Source organism: Canis lupus, chromosome 2, assembly GCF_003254725.2.
Source record: "Canis lupus dingo isolate Sandy chromosome 2, ASM325472v2, whole genome shotgun sequence".
In the NCBI taxonomy this organism is placed as follows: domain Eukaryota; kingdom Metazoa; phylum Chordata; class Mammalia; order Carnivora; family Canidae; genus Canis; species Canis lupus.
In genome coordinates this window covers 38770216-38787639 of record NC_064244.1, presented here as the reverse complement: position 1 = coordinate 38787639, position 17424 = coordinate 38770216, and the positions used below count along the sequence as shown (strand labels likewise).

Below are 17424 nucleotides of genomic sequence, written 5' to 3'. Positions count from 1 at the left end.
AATGACCAAGGTCATTAATTCAAAGAATGGTGATAACAGGGACATGGGTGATGAGAGAAATCAAATAGTTTTTCTGGATTCTTCCTCAGAAAAGTCCAGAGGAGATTGCTCAGAATTCTGAGACAGAAGTTGTCGGGGAGAGGGGTGTGGGTGTGCAGGACTCCTTCCCCTTATGAGCAAGTGGCTTTCCATCTTTCTCCATATGCTGAGCCTCTTGCCTTTTCTAGTGATGATTATGTGTATTTATTATAGATAATTGTTGTCTGGTCTCTTTCTTTATTGTTTGGTTAATATATATAACTTCCATCTGTATGCTCAGTTTTTCACAACTTGTGAAATGGATGTGAGATCATAAGGATTGTAGTTGCTTTGTAGTAACTGATGATGGTAGAAAGAAATGGTGAGGCAGCTTCCAGTGTGATGTTTATCTTCCCAATTCTTACTGTTGCTGAGAAGGCTTCTGAGAAGTGCTGTCCAAGCGGAGACTTGAGGCATGATGACAGGAAATGTGTTCTAGATAGTAGGCAGAACTTGGAAAGACCTGGAGACCAGAGAGCACATTCTGGATGACTTCAGAGACACTGAGGGAACAGGGCACAAGTGAGAGATGGGGTTGGAAAGGGCTGTAAAGCTTTGGAAGCATTCCATCTAACACTTCCATCTCTTTGGGACCATGGGGAGCTATGGAAGGCGTATGGGGATGTAAAGTGCTAGAATCAGATTTACATGACAGAAAGAACACTCTGGCAGCTGGAGGGTGAAAGTACTAGTGGGGCAAAACTGGGAGCAGAGAGACCAATTGGGACACCTGGACGAGGCGAGGCGGCCAAAGGATGATAACTATGTGGGAAGGGAGACCAATATTTTGGGATGAATTGGATGTGGAGAATGAGGGGGAGGAGGAATCAAAGATGAACAGCCCAACCTTGTACCTCAGCCTTACTCTTAGACTTTGAAGCTTCCCTGTGTCCTCAGTTCTTGCTAATATGATGACCTCAAAGATTGGCACTGACCTCAGGCCCCATGAGTACCTGTTTGTGCCCTGGTGGCACCGACAGTCCTCATGGCTACAGTCTGTCCTCTACATGTTGTTGCTGCTTACCACCTGGCCCCAGGCTTGGTCCTCCAGCACTTGCTCTGTCCTGGGTGTACAGTCACCGGGTATCACGGTGCTTCAGAGCACAGGCTCTGTGATCTGGTTTCACATCCTGGCTCTGCAGTTACTTTTTTAGTGTGACCTTTGGTTAATCGCTGAATCCTACTTGTTAAAATAGCAGAGCTCTTGAGGCCAGGAGGATGAGCTGAAGGCTTACACGAGAGACACAATATGGCGCACAGACAGCACAGAATAAAGGCTGACCAAGGAGAAGGAGACAAGTAAGAAGCTATTACTAGGGAAGGTGATGTGGTTTATTTAGTTCTACAGTCTTCACTCTGACACCACACCGTTGGAAAGAAAAATGGCCATTTGGGTTCAGAGGAAAAGGAAGAATGTGAATGAGGCATGCTGGGAGTCCTCCTTGACCACATGAAAGTTCTGACTCTAGAACCCTGGACTGGAACCAGAGCCAGACATGGGCCTCCTGCAGAGAGGCTTAGCCCTTTTCACAGTGGTTTCCTTCTTTCTGCTTAATTTTCTTCTTCTTGTCTGTGTCTTCCAATACCAGTCTTGTTAGCTCTCCTTCTCCCTCCCATGCAACTGTTGTCTCTCTGCCTCTTTTCACTAAGTAGCTTCTCAAAGCTTTAGAAGCCATCAAAAGGCTCACTAGAAGTTTCTAAAAGCTTCTAAAGAGCAGAAGAAGCTTCTACAGGCTGGCTGTAGAAGTTGACATTGGCTGAGGAGTGTTTTGCTTCTGGGAATGAAACCTCTAAGAAACATTGGATCATTCTGCCTGAAAAGCTGGCATATCCCTGAGTAAAATTCACCCATCATTGTAATCATAACAGTAACAATACCTGTTGGCATCAGTTCTCTCTATTGGTTCTATACAGTCAGCATTTATTGTGACCGCTAGTGGCTAAGCAGCATCTTTTCCATTAGCTTCCATGGTTAGCCGGTGGTTAAGAGTTGACTTGTTTACCATCCAAATTAATACCTTGTAGCCCTAACCCCTAGTACCTCTGAATGTAACTGTGTTTGGAAATAGGACCTGTAAAGAGGTGATTAAGTTAAAGCAAGGCCTCTAGAATGGGCTCTAATCCAATCTGACTGGTGTCCCTCTAGGAAGAGGAAATGTAGATACAAAGACTCCAGGGATATGTGTGTACACAGAAGCGACCACCATTTTCTCACTGTGGTCATCTGCAGGTCAAGGAGCAAAGCCTCAGCAGAAACCAGCCCTGCCAATGCCTTGGTGTTGGACTTTACAAGCTCCAGAGCTGTGAGGAAATAAATTTCTGTTGTTGAAGCCACCTAGTCTGTGGTATTTCCATGACAGCCTTAGCAAACTCCTATACTAGTGTGATCTATTTTAGACTCTCATGTCTGAAAATAACAATTGTACTGTAGAAGTGCTGTACACTCTAGAGGTAATGTGATAACACCGTGATATCTTTAGGTTTTATCTAGCTTTCTTGTTCCCATTTTTGCAGATGAGGGAACTGAAACTTGGAGAGGGAAATGACCCTCCTAAAGTTTAAGTCACAGAACTAGAAGGGGAACAGGATTGGATTTAAATAGAAGTCTTTTGGACACCTGTGCCTGGGTTCCTAACCACTGTCCTATACTGCCAAAAAAAAATGCTGGTCCGAAAAAAATAATAAAAAAATAAATAAAAATGCTGGTCTTCTCTGTTCTCCTTCCCTCCAAAACAAATAATGCCCCTTATTTTTCTCTGTGGCTCTCTGTTTCTTTATTCCAGAGCACTAGCTATGGTTAGTAATTATAAATTTAATTCTCTGATCATTTTTTCAATTTCTACCTTCTCTTCTAGGCTCATAATATAGCTCTGTTCTTATAATCACAGAAGATGGCATTGGTATTGGAACGAACCTCTTGCTTTCTCTGCCAGGTGACAGGCAGCCAGCTCTTTGCATATGGTGAAATGATCAACCTCTGTGGGCATTGGCAAGTAACCGGAACTACTGCTGGGCTCTTCAATTTATACCTTAATACTGTCCACATGTGGCTTCAGGAGTGGCATGCATCCCTTAACCTTCCCACATGGTGAACACCAGTGTCTACACTGCTTGCCTCTGCTATCATGAAGAGCCCTGCCTAAGCCCATGTTCTGGGACTTGTTTTTCCATTTTGTAATGTGCTTTAAGGCAGGAAGCTGTGAGCCACCTGATGCCACATGGTAGCTTTGCTTTTCCTGACTTTCCACTCTTTTAACACATTGTGGGTGAAGTGGTAGCTGCCTATTTTAGGAATAATGGAGTCTAAAAAAATGTAGCCCAGTCTATTATACCAGATTGTAGCTCCTCAATGAACAAGATCACAGCAGACACTTGTTTTAGGGGTCAGACTGTGTTAATCACCTACTTCAGCCAATGTAATGTTATGATGAGAGTCGGTGTTATTTTCACAGTGATATTTCCCATCAGAGGTGACAACACCGTGTGCGTTTTCCCATAATCCAAACTGATAGAAAAATTCTATATACTTCCAAGGTCCGAATTTCATAAAGAGGGATTTTTTTTTCTTGATGGGGCTTTTTATTTTTAGTTTCCCTTCTCTGTCCTCTACTTGCTTTTTTTTTTTTTTTTTAACATCATTTAATACTTTCAAAAAGAATGAATAGTAGTCTACTTTTTTGTATTCTAAACACAACCCCTGCATAATTCTATTGAATTCTTTGTTGGTCTTTTTCCCCCCCCAAGTTATGGTTTTAAAAATAATCTAGAACTAATTTGCCTAATGAATATGCAATTATTTCGAGAGTCTTTTGAAGTTTTTGAAAACCTTCAGTCAGCATCTTTCTGGGACATGGTGATGAATGTAGCATCAGGCACTTAGAAGCCGTCTCTAATTTGGCATGAGCAGGTATAATTTTTGCACATTTCAAAGCTGGGCACAACACAGTCACTTAGTCTGTACTTACTACCGTGGTTAGCTCGTATTTTCTACGTAGCCTAGTTCCCTCTGCTGGTAGACTGGACGAATCCTTGCTGCTGGGGCGCTTGTGGGGTTAAAATAGAAATCAGGTGGGACAGTGATGACAATATGCAGGAGGGAAGGGGGAGCCATTGCGTACAGTCACTGCTTGGGCCAGGACTCGCTAGTAATGCCTCCTATTGGTAGTGTGCTTATCTCTTGTACTATGCCCTCCCTACATCTTAGTGGTCACTCAGCCATAATCCAAGAGCAAGGGGATCTTAGCTCTGTTACAGAGGTAAGGAAAATCAAGGTTGGAGAGGTTAAGAAAACTTTCCAGGATCACGCAGGAAGTAAGTGCAGAGCCTGTTTTTTTTTTTTTTTTTTTTAATTTTATTTATTTATTCATGAGAGACACAGAGAGAGGCAGAGACACAGGCAGAGGGAGAAACAGGCTCCACGCAGGGAGCCCGATGTGGGACTCGATCCTGGGACTTGGGGATCACGCCCAGAACCTAAGGCAGATGTTCAACCGCTGAGCCACGCAGGTGTCCCCAGAGCCTGTGTTCTTCAACATGTTTTCTGGGTGAGGCACTATGCCATGCAAATAAGGACATGAGCTTGATCCAGATCCAACTCAATGTTTATTATCTTCTGGTAGAAAGAGGACAAAACAGCATGATAGGTAGCCAAGAAGATTCAGAAAAGAGAAGAGATAGAGGGCTGTGTCATGGAAGCAGGAGCAAAGGAAAGGGAGAAAAATTTTAGCCCAGTAGAGATAAAATCTGTCCTCTGAGGGGGACTCATGTGCAGAAGTGTTTGCTCACACCTCCCTCTTTGCTGCCTACCGTGCGCATTGTGTTTTGGAAAATGGCTCCTGGACAGAATTTTTCAGTAATTGTTTTTGACCTGGGAAACCAGTTTCCTCCTGTGTACTTTTTCTTTTTTTTCAGTACCTCAGTAAAGAAGCCAGCTGGGCTTTCTCCAGTGCTGAAGGAGGCAAAAGCTTCCCAACCCCAACTGTGGTATTCATTAGCCTCTGCTGTCAAATTGCTGTGATCATGAGTGTGTGAAAGACACAGTGCCTTCCCAGTCCTAGCCAGGGCACAGGCCATCCTAGTCCCCACAAAAGTGCACAGGCCTTACTGTCGAGTGCCGGAACATGACATCTTGTGAACTGTTGCCTTCCGATGGAATTGCTTTTGTTTGCTTCATCAAATGGAACAAAGTGATTTCTCCCATGTTCAGTCTGTGTTACACACTTTTTCTTCTTGCCCCCTGTGAATATCAGTGCTTTTCCAGTTGCAGGTAACAGAAACGGTCTAACTAGCTTAAGCAGACCAATGAGAATTTATATTAAGAATCTAAGGGACTAGACCCAGGAACAGAAAAATCAACAGAAGCCAAGGTAGTTACCCTCTTGGTAATTCTGTCTCTTGTAGGTTACATGGATTTGTGTTTCTGGTTGTTTCTTCATATATGTTTACCTTTCCCCCCTCCCAGCCAGTTGGTTGTTATCATCTATTGGTGGCGGAAGAAGGCATTTCGTAATTCCCAAGTGTCCATCTTCTCAGTTTGAGATACCAAAAGAAGCTACCAGGTTGGGTCTTATCACCCGTGGTGGTGGGGTCATGTGATATGGACATGATTTCAGGCCTTCACTTTTCCCAGCCCCAATGGGTGGGGTGGATTTGGCAGAAAAAGAATTAGTTAAGGAACAGGCAGTCACAAGGTAATTGCATATTTATATGTAAGTAATGTTACCTAATTTTATATTTGCTGAGGAGTCAATATGGCATAAAAACTGTCCGTAGTAGGGCAATGCCTATGTATGTTCGTTACTTCCTTTTTGGGGGAACAGTGGAGTTCCCTTGAGCTGTACAAAGTCTAGAATTGATGAAGATATTCCTAGAAATCAGGCAGAAATGCACTGCTGAGAGAGAAGGCGGAGATGTTTTGAATTAATTAGGTTAGTTTACAATATTCATATGTACAAGATAATTGCTTAGGCATTCCCATCAAAGTTTGAAGATTTGAGTAGTTCTAACTGGCATTGGGGACCTAAAATTACTTTTTTGTCTCATGCCTCTTCTGCAAGGAATTCTCTGTGATGTCCCAAGGCAAAGGTAATCTTTCCTTCCTCCAAATTTCTGAGAGACTTTGTCTTTCTTGATTCCCTGTACTTGTGTGTCTGCTCTTACTGCCTGATAGATTGTTGCTCGCTGAGAACATATCTGTCTTATTTTATGGTCTCTAAGGTTATAGTGCCTCATACATAGTGGATTCCTAAATCCTACATCCTAAATATGTCAGTGACTCATAGCAAACCAGACCAACTGATAATTCAAAACTCCTCGAGTCAGATTCTTCAACTGGCCAATTAATTAATTAATGAAATAAAAATACTAGTACCAACAATGTGCCTAGTACTGTGCCTACTAGTATGTAAGTGGCTTTATACTTTATTCGCTAAGACCTTAGGAAAGGTCTTAATGTGAGTCTCAGGGGCTCATCCTCAAACTGGGGGTAAGAGGAGAGGAGTAATGACACTTTGCTTATGGGATGACTATCAAGGCAGGAAATATACTTAGGATTCACCAAGCACACAGTAATCTTGTTTTGTGGTGAGTTTAATTGTAGTTACTACTTACTGTGGTTGGTATGAATTGTCTTGCATAATTCTCAAGTGCCAGAAAAGTTACCTTTTATTATTTCTCTGAGTGATACTGCTTTTTCTGATCTATGCATTTTTCTAGGAGAGATCATCCATTTCAGTTGTATTCTAGAGGGTTCTTACCCTTCTAAGGGTGTGAAAAAGTCTCTGTAGATTCTCTGCATTTGGGAAAAGCTCTCTAGGCCTCTATTTTGCTCACCACTGATGAACTTGCTCAAGCCCTTCTTGGTCCATGGAGGTGAGAACTTCTGCATCTTTTTGGCTTATTTTAGGTTTGAAGATGTCTGGCCATGGTTCCCAGGGCTACAACTTAGGTTCTCTATTTCCCTTGGCTGAGAAGTCTTCCAGTTTGTTGGTTTGACCATTCTCCCTGCCCATCCCCAAGTATCAAAGCCTAAGGCAAGGCAGGAAAGTGTTTTTGAGGAATTTGGCAACTTTTGCTTTAGTTTCTGAAAGACAAAAACTGTAGTCATCCTTTAATGCAAAAAAAAAAAAAAATCTAAGCTCTTTCCTTCTTGATGTTTGTGAGAGAAAATGGCATTCACTCTTCACACCTTCCTACAGCAATCAAATAAAAATTAATGCCTCAAAAGATTATCCAGTGCCATTCTTCCCAATTCTCATCATGCTGAAGTCTGACCAGTCATCCTTTTATTCTTGAATATAGAACTTGCCTCAGAATGTTGTGTTTGCAGTTTCCTTTACTTGGAACATTGTCTCCACTGGTTCATAATGGAGTTCTTTCTCATTATGTAGAATCTTAGATGAATGTTAATATCTTCACAGGAATCTTCCAGAATACGCTTTCTGAAGTAGAGATCACTGCAAATAACAGCCAATTACATCACTGTATCATGTTAGCTTCAAAGAAGTCATCATCACTTTGACTTATGTTACTAGCTGTCTCTTTTGTGCTAGGGTGTAGTTTCTCCAAGGGCAAGGAGAATGTACCATGTCTTATGTACCATGGTTTCTTCAGCACAATGGCTGGCCAATATCAGGTACTTAGGAAATAGTTGTTGAATGAAAGAATTATCCTCCCAATGGTGAAGCTAATGGCAGTGAAGAAGTTGATGAAAGAGATATGACATAGTTTAAATCATCTACAAACAAGTACTATCTTAATATTGAAGAAATAATTTGAGGATCAACCCAAGGGTTGGGAGGAGAATCTTGGAGAGGTGGGGTGGCATGTATATACACACACACACACACACACACACACATATACACCTAAATAAAAGTTCTTAAGTTCTCTAAGTTTTCATGCTTGTATTAATAACATTAAAGGTAGATATAAGATCTTCATGTTTATCAAAAGGGGATATGGATGTTAAAAACTTGGAATATTGGTTTAAATTTTAGTGCCAGAGTAAGTTTTGTGCTAACTCCATGAGAATTACTGGCAACTTGTTAAAAATAGAGGTTGAAGAACACCACCCACAGAGTTTCTGATTCAGTAGAGCTTCCAGGATGGGGCTCCAAAATCTGTATTTTGGAGGAAAAAAAAAAAAGACCATTTAGGTGATTTTGCTTCTTAACCAAATCTGTGGGATGTAAGGCATAGTGACTTTAGAAAGGGGGATCTTTGTGGATGATGTCAAACTTGAGCTCCAAGGACAGAATTTTCAGAGCACTTCTCATGCTTGGTGCTTAACTTTTAATGAAACCACAGGTGGTTACCAATTTGAAAATTCATGATTCACACGTCATCCCCAGTGTCTGAAGGGAGTGGCAGTGATGCTCCAGTTTTTCCTTTTTTTCTGGTTCCATTTTTCTATGAAAAAATTTGATTTTAAATAGAAAGGGATTCATCATGCTATTTTATATGTATTTATTATCCAGACACAATAGTGATCAATTCACGGTTATTTTATTTCATCTATACCTTGGGTACCTACTACCCAACATGTGAATTGTTTTGAAGAAAATGAAATACAAGACTTCATTTCTGCCATAAATATTTCAATCTGTAAAAAAGAACACTTTAAAAAACATACTTTCACTACCATCATCACATCATGATACTAACACAATTTCTTAATTTGTTTTTTGGGGGTCAGAAAATAACATTTTTAATCAAAAATTAACAAAAACCATTTTAAACTATTAGCAAAAAATTAAACATTTTAAATCAAAAGTACTAAGCAATAGCTAATAGTTTTTTTATTTGGTGATTGATCATTTACATACAACACCTAGTGCTCCTCCTACCAAGTGACCTCCTTAATATCCATCACTCGTCAAGTGCATCCTCCTGCCTACCTCCCTCTGTCAACCCTCTGTCCTTAAGAGTGTCTTATGGTTTTTTTTTTCTCTCTCTCTTCTCCCTCTCCCTTTTTTCCTTCACATAGGTTCATCTGTTTTGTTTCTTAAATTCCACATCTGAGTAAAATCATGTGTTATTTGTCTTTCTCTGACTTATTTGGTTAACATAATACTCTAGCTCCCTCCATGATATTGCAAATGGCAAAATTTTATTCTTTTTGATGGCCAAGTAATATTCCACAATGTATATATGCATATACCATATTTTCTTTATCCATTCACTAAGTTGGTGGGCATTTGGGCTCTTTCCATAGTTTTGCTATTGTTGGTGATGCTGCTGTAAACATTGGCATGCATGTATCCCCTTGAAATCATACTTTTGTAGCCTTTCAGTAAATGCCTAGTAGTACAATTGCTGGATGGTAGGGTAGTTCTATTTTTAACTTCTTGAGGAACCCCCATACTGTTTTCCAGCTTGTATTTACATCAGCAGTGCAAGAGTGTTCACCTACCTCTGCTTTCTCACCAACACCTGTTGTTTCCTTTGTTGTTAGTTTTAGCCATTCTGATAGGTGTCAGTTGGTATCTCATTGTGTTTTATTGATTTCATAATCTAAAATGTTAAGTTTCCTCTGTTGCTTCAGATATGGTTTTCACAATTGGATTGACTTCAGATCTAGATAAGGCCCATGTCTTTTTATTGATTGAGAAGTCTTTTAAGTCCGTTTTGATCTATAGGTTTTCTCTGCATCTCCTTTGCAGTTCATTTGTTGAAAAATCTGGTCACTATATTTAGTAGAATTTCCCATGGTCTGAGTTTTGCTGAGTTTTTTCTGTAGTGTGATTAAAAGCATTTTTCTGTCCCCTGTACTTTCTACAAATTGACAACCACATTTAAAGGCTTAATCAGAGTAAGACTTTTTAAAAGAGATTATCTCATAAATGATGATTTTTTTTTTAAAAATCTGGAGGCATATGATGTCTTGTCCCACTTTGCAATGGTAGCAGCCACTAATGATAATGGCCTAGAGACAGCATTTTATTAGGGATGACAGAAATGGTGATACTCAATTTTATCATCTTCATTTATTAGTTGGGATGTTTCTATAACAAATTATTTGATTACTCAAGAAAATCAGGTTAAATGTTTTGATTTTTTTCCTTTAATTTTTCTGTTAAAAAATAAGTTGGATCTTTGGCATCAATATTAGTCCTCCTGGGCTGCTGTAGCACAATACCATAAACTGGGTGGTTTAAATAACAGAAACTATTTTCTCAGAGTTGTTGAGGTCAAGATTCATTCCAAGATAAAGTTCCAGCAGGGTTCAGACTTTGGTGAGTCGATCCTGTTCTGCTGTATGCAGATGGTACCTTTGGGCAGTGTACTCGCACAGCCTTTCCTTGATATTTGGAAAAGGGGTGGGGAGAGACAGAGAAAGAGAGAGAGGGAGAGAGAGAGCTCTCTGCTGTCTCTTCTTAGAAAAACATTGATCCTACCGGATCAGGACTATACCTTTATGACCTCACTTACCCTAAAAATTCTTCCCCAAAGACCCCATTTCCAATAATAGTAACACTGAAGGCTAGGATTTCAACGTGTGAATCTTGGGGAGATACAAATGGTATCCTCAAGAAGAGACTGATGCATTGTTTTCTTTTTGGTTTCTTTAATGCTATTATCATCCTATGTATTGAAATAGATTCTTTATGTTTTAATCTATTGCAGTTATTGCATTTAGTCCTCATTGTTCTTTTTGAGTGCAGAACTTCACTGTGTGGATGTACCATGTTGATTCATCTGCTCAGGGTTTCAGCAAAGTTTTTCTGTAAGGACAAGATAGAAATTTACTTGTCCATTGGTTCCCTTGTCCCCCACCCCCACCCCCCAGCCCCAAACCCTTCAAAAATATAAAACCATTCTTAACTTACAGGCTGTACAAAAACAGACTCGTGGATTTGACCTGATGGCTGTAGTTTGCTCACCCCTAAGTCATTTACTGATCAATAGCTATTTGGTCTGTTTGTAGACTTACACTGTAATAAATGATGCTGCAACATAATTGTGTACATCTTTACTATTTTTGTAATTGGGATAGAGTTCTAAAGTGGTTGAAGAGTAAAGGCATATGAATTTTGCTAGATATTGCCAATTTCTCCTCCATGAATTCATTCTACTTTAGCAATGCATGAGAATTCCTGTTTCTGGGCAACCTGGGTGGCTCAGCGGTTTAGTGCTGCCTTCAGCTCAGGTTGTGATCCTGGAGTCCTGGGATCGAGTCCCATGTCGGGCTCCCTGCATGGAGCCTGCTTCTGCCTCTGTCTCTCATGAATAAATAAATAAAATAAAATCTTTAAAAGAAAAGAGAGAGAATGCCTGTTTCTTCCAGTCTTGCAGGAATAGATTGTTGAACTTTTAAATTTTTGTCAATTTGCATGAGTGATTAAAAATAGTTTAATTTGCTTTACTCTTATGAGCAAAATTGAGCTTCTTTACTTTGTGAGCTGTCCATATATCTTGTTCATTTTTCTATAATTTATTGATATATTTCTTCTTTATTTTTAAAATGTGGAGCCGTTATCCTGGCAGAAAGTGACAAATGTTTTCTCCAGGTTGCCATTTTTTATTTTTAATTATGGAGTTCATGCCATACAGTTTTTTTTAAAGATAATGTTTTTTTATATGCTATAAAGTTTTTATTTTTAAAATTTTTGGGGTCCAATTTATCTAACTTTATCATTATTATATCTGGATTTTAAATCCTATGAAAGTGTTTTCTGCTTCCAGGTTTAGAGGAAATTCATCTCTATTTTTTCTTTTATTACTTAAGTAGTATTCTTACCTTTAAATCTCTGACTCATTGTAATTTGTACTGGCATAGGGAGTGAAGAATGGATCCAGTTTCACCTTTTTCCATATCATTCACAAGTTATCCTGGGAACACTTACTAAGGCATTTGTACCTTGCCAGCTCATTTGATATGCTGAATTAATTCAAATGAAAAAGTTCAATTATATAAATTAAGATATTAAATGCTAAATTTCCATATGTGATTAGGTCTATCTCTGAATTTTTTATTTGTCCCATTTGTCTTTTTGTCTATTCATAAACCAATAAAACATCCAACTTTCTTTTACAGGTTATATAAATGTTGTATCAAACTCATCCCTCCTTATTCTCCTATTTCTCATGTTTTTCATAGTTTTCCCAAATGAGCTTTATAATCAACATTACCTCCAGGAAAATAAAAACCTGATGGCATTTAATTTGAGCTCATTAAGTATAAAAATTAAATTTAGGAGGATTGACAACTTTATGATGTTGACTCTCCCTAGCCAAGAATATGGAAAGTCTTCCTATTTGCTTAACTCGACTTCTGTGTCTTTCAGAAATATTTAAATTTTTCTCCTGTGGATTTTGCTGAAGTATTATTGTTACTATGGTGATGATATTGTTATTGCTCTTAAAATGAGCTTTTCCCTTCCATTGTGTCTTCTAATAGGAATTTTGCTTATATGTCCATCATTTTACTTATAACATTTCCTAATATGTTTCCTTTGAGTATGTCTCAGAGATATGTTGAATTTGCTTTGTTAGCCCACCTGAAAATATTGTATGTGTATGGTAAGCCCATTTACATTCACTGATGTGCTTCCCCTCAGTGTCACAATTTATATGATGTGATATGATGTGATGTGTGGATACATATATACAGTATTGAGCAGTGGACCTGGATTGCTTTTTCTCATTCTGTTCTTTCTTTGCTCCCCACCTCCTATCTTTTGGCATTTAGGAAGGCCTAGAATTCTGGTTTAATGGCTATTCTTAGGTGAACGCCTTTATATAATACACTTAAAGTCTTCTGTTCTGGGTAGTGTCTAATGCTTCCCTTCTAGGAACACTAATGAAATTAGCTACAGGCAGTCTTTTCCTCCCCTTCCCATCCTTTTGCCATAGGATCTATTATAATTTGATGCTCAAATGATGTCATTTTCCTTCAGCTCATATCTAGAGGGCAGTTGCATAACTTCACTTCCTTTATATTATGCTCTTTCTTTCTCTTTACATGTTGATTGGATTTTCCTGAAAATGCAGACAGGGAAAATGACAGCATCTGTACTCCTACCTCATTCTACCTCTTCTCTCCCAGAGCCTGGAGAACTGTGTAGGTTGGGAAATGAAACTATATTTTGATAGATGAAAGGGAACCATTTTGGTCATCTTTTTAGTAACTTCTTTACCTTTATAGCAATGGAATATTCTGAAGGCATTTTCAACACTTTGAGTGTTTTAAAGCTGGAGAGATAATTAACCACTGTGGAGAGCAGTAGCTTGCTGTCGCTCCCTAGGGGAAAACAGAGAGGAGACTGTTTTTAGTTTACCCATGGGTCTGATCACCAGGACCCGGGGGTCCATCTCTTCAGAAACATCCTGTACTCAAGTTTTGCAGCAGAGTTGCCCTGACATCTACACTCAAGAGATACTGAAAATACACCTAATGGGATTAATATTGCAAATTAGTGCAGACTTGAAGAGTCCTTCTCCAAAGAGAGCCCTTCCCCAAATAATTCTGAACTGCCTGTGTCATCGAGCATATGAGAGAGGGAAGGGACTCCCTTAAGCTTTACTAAATAGAATTTCCCATTACTAACATAGCCACCTGATAAAGAGCTATAAAAAATGGACTTTGGTTGTGGAGTAAAATTTGTACCTCGTCTCATGGAGTAAACTTAAAACACATGAGATAATGGGATAGAAGCTTAAGTTAGCAAAACAGGGAGCTGGCTCAGGATGGAGGATACAGGAGAAATGAGAGCTATCCTCTGAAGTGCTGGAGTGCACCCACTGGTCTTTTCTTGCACGCCTACAACTTTGGGTGGGGAGACATCTTTTGGGCACATTGTTGATTTGAATGTCTCCTCTTTCCAAGTAAGTCTTCAGACTTCAGAATCTCTGCACATTCTTCCCAACTCAAAGGTGTCTGGCCTTGTGTGAGTTTTTCTGGTACCACATTTATTCTAGATTTTTGTCTTACTCTTTGCTCATAGAATCAGCGTATGGTGCTTTGTGTCCTGAACTAGAGAAAAAGCCATCCTGGAGGATGTGTTTTCCTGGGGTTTGAAGCTGTGTAGGGTACATATCCTAGAAAGGTTTCAGAATTTTAGAAAAATGGGATGTCAGTATGAAAGTTTTTATTTTCCAAAATTGGAAGAAAAATTCTGTATATCAGTTGATACATCAGATCATCTTGGAAGGATTAAAATTAGGGAAATAATGGCTGTGGGTTATATTTTCTACCAGTCCTTTTTCTTGTTTTTTTTTTTTTTTTTATGGAATTTTCCATTACTCAGAGCCTGTTTTGAAACAAAGTAAAAGCCAATGGAATTTTTATTTGTTCTGAATTTTTGATGCTTTTAATGAGTGAAATCAAGGCTATCTCTCTCAAGTAGTTTCTGTCCTTCTCTCCCTTCACATTTTCTATTATGTGAAGAAGAAATGAGAGAGAAAGAGACAGAGTGAGAGAGAGAGAGAGAGAGAGAGAGAGAAGTAGCTATACAGGCAGAAATGAACTCTCATCATTTGAAGTAGCTGTTTTTTTCACAGTCTTTGCAGGGAATTCTAAGCATTAGCTTCAAAAAAGCCATTCCTTATGCCAAAGCTGCTTTTAGAGTTGGCTTGTTGGGACCCTTTTATAAACTCCAGCACTGATACTGGGAAATAATGATTTTCAAAATGGAGGAAAGGTGAAATAATGGTCCAAAATTGTAGGCAGGGGCTATCCAAAATCTTACAAAGTGTGAGAATTTACATTTCTTCTCTCCCTTGCTTTTAAAGATGATTTTCATCCTTTACATTGCTTCCCCTTGCATGTCGTTCCAGACTGGCTTTTTGCATTTTGGTAATACAAAATTGGAGAAAATTGGGAGGACAAGATAGGTGAGAAGAGCCTGTTACAGGTCTGGGTGACAAATATTTTGAAGAGTAGAACAAATAGGCCAAGGAAGAAGTTAAATATGAAGGAAGTGGAGGGAAAAGAAAGTGGAAATTTAAATTATTCTTGAGCTCAGTATTTTCCACTCAAGGTATTTTAGAATGCAAGTTAATAGCTTGAGTTATTTTAAAATTAATACTTTGGCTTTTGGACTGTAGATCTTTGGTTGCAATAATATGCTAAGACTAGTCCTTATGGGTGGTGCCCCAAGGTTTACACTTGTTTCTAGTTATGATAACTTGTTTTCTGGTCTCTTACAGAACATTTCCTTAGATTCAGCCTGACATATAGGTTATATTTCACACATCTACTCTGATCTAGGGGTATAACTTCTGGAGCTCTGTGTTGAGGATTAAAAAAACTCGTGTGGTTTTCAGTGGAAGAGGACACTCTGATTAGTAAAGTCTGCATGAATGTGAGATGCCATGGACTTGTGCACAGACATTGGAAAATGTTTTGATTTGTGATGTAAAGCTAATATGAGAGATCTGTAGAATTCTATTTACATTGTTTTTTGTTTTCAAAGTAAGTGAAATACCAAGTTTTAATAAAGGGGGGTGAGTTAATTAACATAGCAAAGCCCCCCCCCCCCAGCTTTACTGAGGTCTGATTGATGTATAATGTTGCAGAGGTTAAGGTGTATAATGTATTGATTAGATACACTTATATATAGCAAAATGATTACCAACATAGCTTTACCATTTGCTAACATGGGTAGCAAATAACTTACTAACCATTTCTTTTGTGCGGTGAGAACATTTAGGATCCACTCTCTTAGCAACTTTGAAGTGTATAATATAGTATAATTAACTATTACCACTGTGCTGTGGATCCCCGGAACTTACTCCTCTTGTTTTTTTTTTTTTTTTTTTTAAAATTTCATTTATTTATTTATTCATGATAATCACAGAGAGAGAGAGAGAGAGAGAGAGAGGCAGCGACACAGGCAGAGGGAGAAGCAGGCTCCATGCAGGGAGCCCGACGTGGGATTCGATCCCGGGTCTCCAGGATCGCGCCCTGGGCCAAAGGCAGGCGCCAAACCGCTGCGCCAGCCAGGGATCCCCTTACTCCTCTTGTAACAGGAAGTTTGTACTCTGGTTCCTATCTCCCCACTTCCACATCCCTTAGTCCCTGGCAATCAACATTTTACTGTCTTATTCTGAGGCCAGCTTTTCAAGATTTCACATAAAAGGGAGATAATACAGTATTTGTCTTTATCAGACTTATTTCACTAACAGAAAAGTTTTAATGGAAGGGATCTGATCTAGGACTGGGCTCTGTGAAACAGAAAAATTGACCTCATTTTCACTACTCTTTTGGACCTAAAAGTTCTGTTGGAACTCTGAGCACAATATAGACTAACTGGGTTCAAAAAGCCAAGTACTTTGCCATATGAATTATTCATATTAACTACGTCCTTCGCCTGGAATCTGTACAGCAGTAGTTCTAAACCCCTTTTACCTTAAGTCATCCCATCATTTTTTTAGACTTTGGCTTCTTATAAAGACAGCTTTGAGAACATTTCTGTAGTTACAGGAATTTGGTTTGTTAATGCCTCTCATTTCTGGGCTAAATGTTTTGCATATATTGGCTTATAGAAAACCTATAAAAATTGTAGGCAGTCAATATCATTATCCTCATTTTCTGGGGGGGAAAACCCAAAACTGATGCTTGGAGAGGTTATGTAACCAACCCGGGTACATATTTTAATAATAGGAAAATCATACCATCTCTATGTTGCAGAACTTGAGCTCTTAATGATATCCTGTACTGCCAATTAATTTACTTGTTTGTTTGTTCATTATTTACAATACAGAATTAAGGATTTGAAAAAACTGTAGTTGTTTTCTAGATTCAGCCCAGGTGATACCATGCATGGATTGCAAAGATCCTGGGGCTGAGTTCAACTCCATGGAGTTCTTACAGCCAAAGGAGACAGAGACCGGCAATCAGAAGGAAGTTGGGCCAGATGTGAATTTCAGTAGTGTAGAGGTTAAGAGAAAGAAGAATGGAACCCTTGCAATCTCTAATTTGTTTTTAAATTCAACCATTTTTTCCCCTAAGCACCTGCCATGTGCCATAGAGTATGCCAGATACCAGAGCTATAAACCTGTAAGCACAGTATCATAAATTCCTATCATCATGGAGCTTATAGCTTCTAGGGACTGAATGTTTATGTCCTTCCCCAAATTCATATACTTGAAACTTAATCCCCAGAGTGTTAGGAGGTGTGGCCCGAGGGAGGTGAATAAGTCATGAGAATGGAGCCCTCATGAATGTGATTAGTGCTGTTATAAAAGAAACCCTAGAGAGGTCCTTTGTGCCTTTGGCCATGTGAAAACACAGTGAAAAGATGGCTGCCTCTGAAGAAGGAAGCAGGCAGGACTCACTGGACATCGATGTGCCAGTGCCTTGACCTTGGACTTGCTACCTTCCAGAACTGTGAGAACTAAATG

General features: G+C 39.2%; 1 long non-coding RNA gene across 2 annotated transcripts in view; it reads right to left on the bottom strand.

The window, feature by feature from the left end:
- Window positions 1-10045: 10045 nt before the first annotated feature.
- LOC125753789 (uncharacterized) overlaps window positions 10046-17424 on the bottom strand; it is a 55801-nt gene continuing 48422 nt past the window's right edge. For both annotated transcript variants that reach the window (XR_007406319.1, XR_007406318.1), the window contains exon 4: window positions 10046-10802. This is a non-coding gene — a long non-coding RNA (uncharacterized LOC125753789). The remainder of the gene's footprint in view (window positions 10803-17424) is intronic.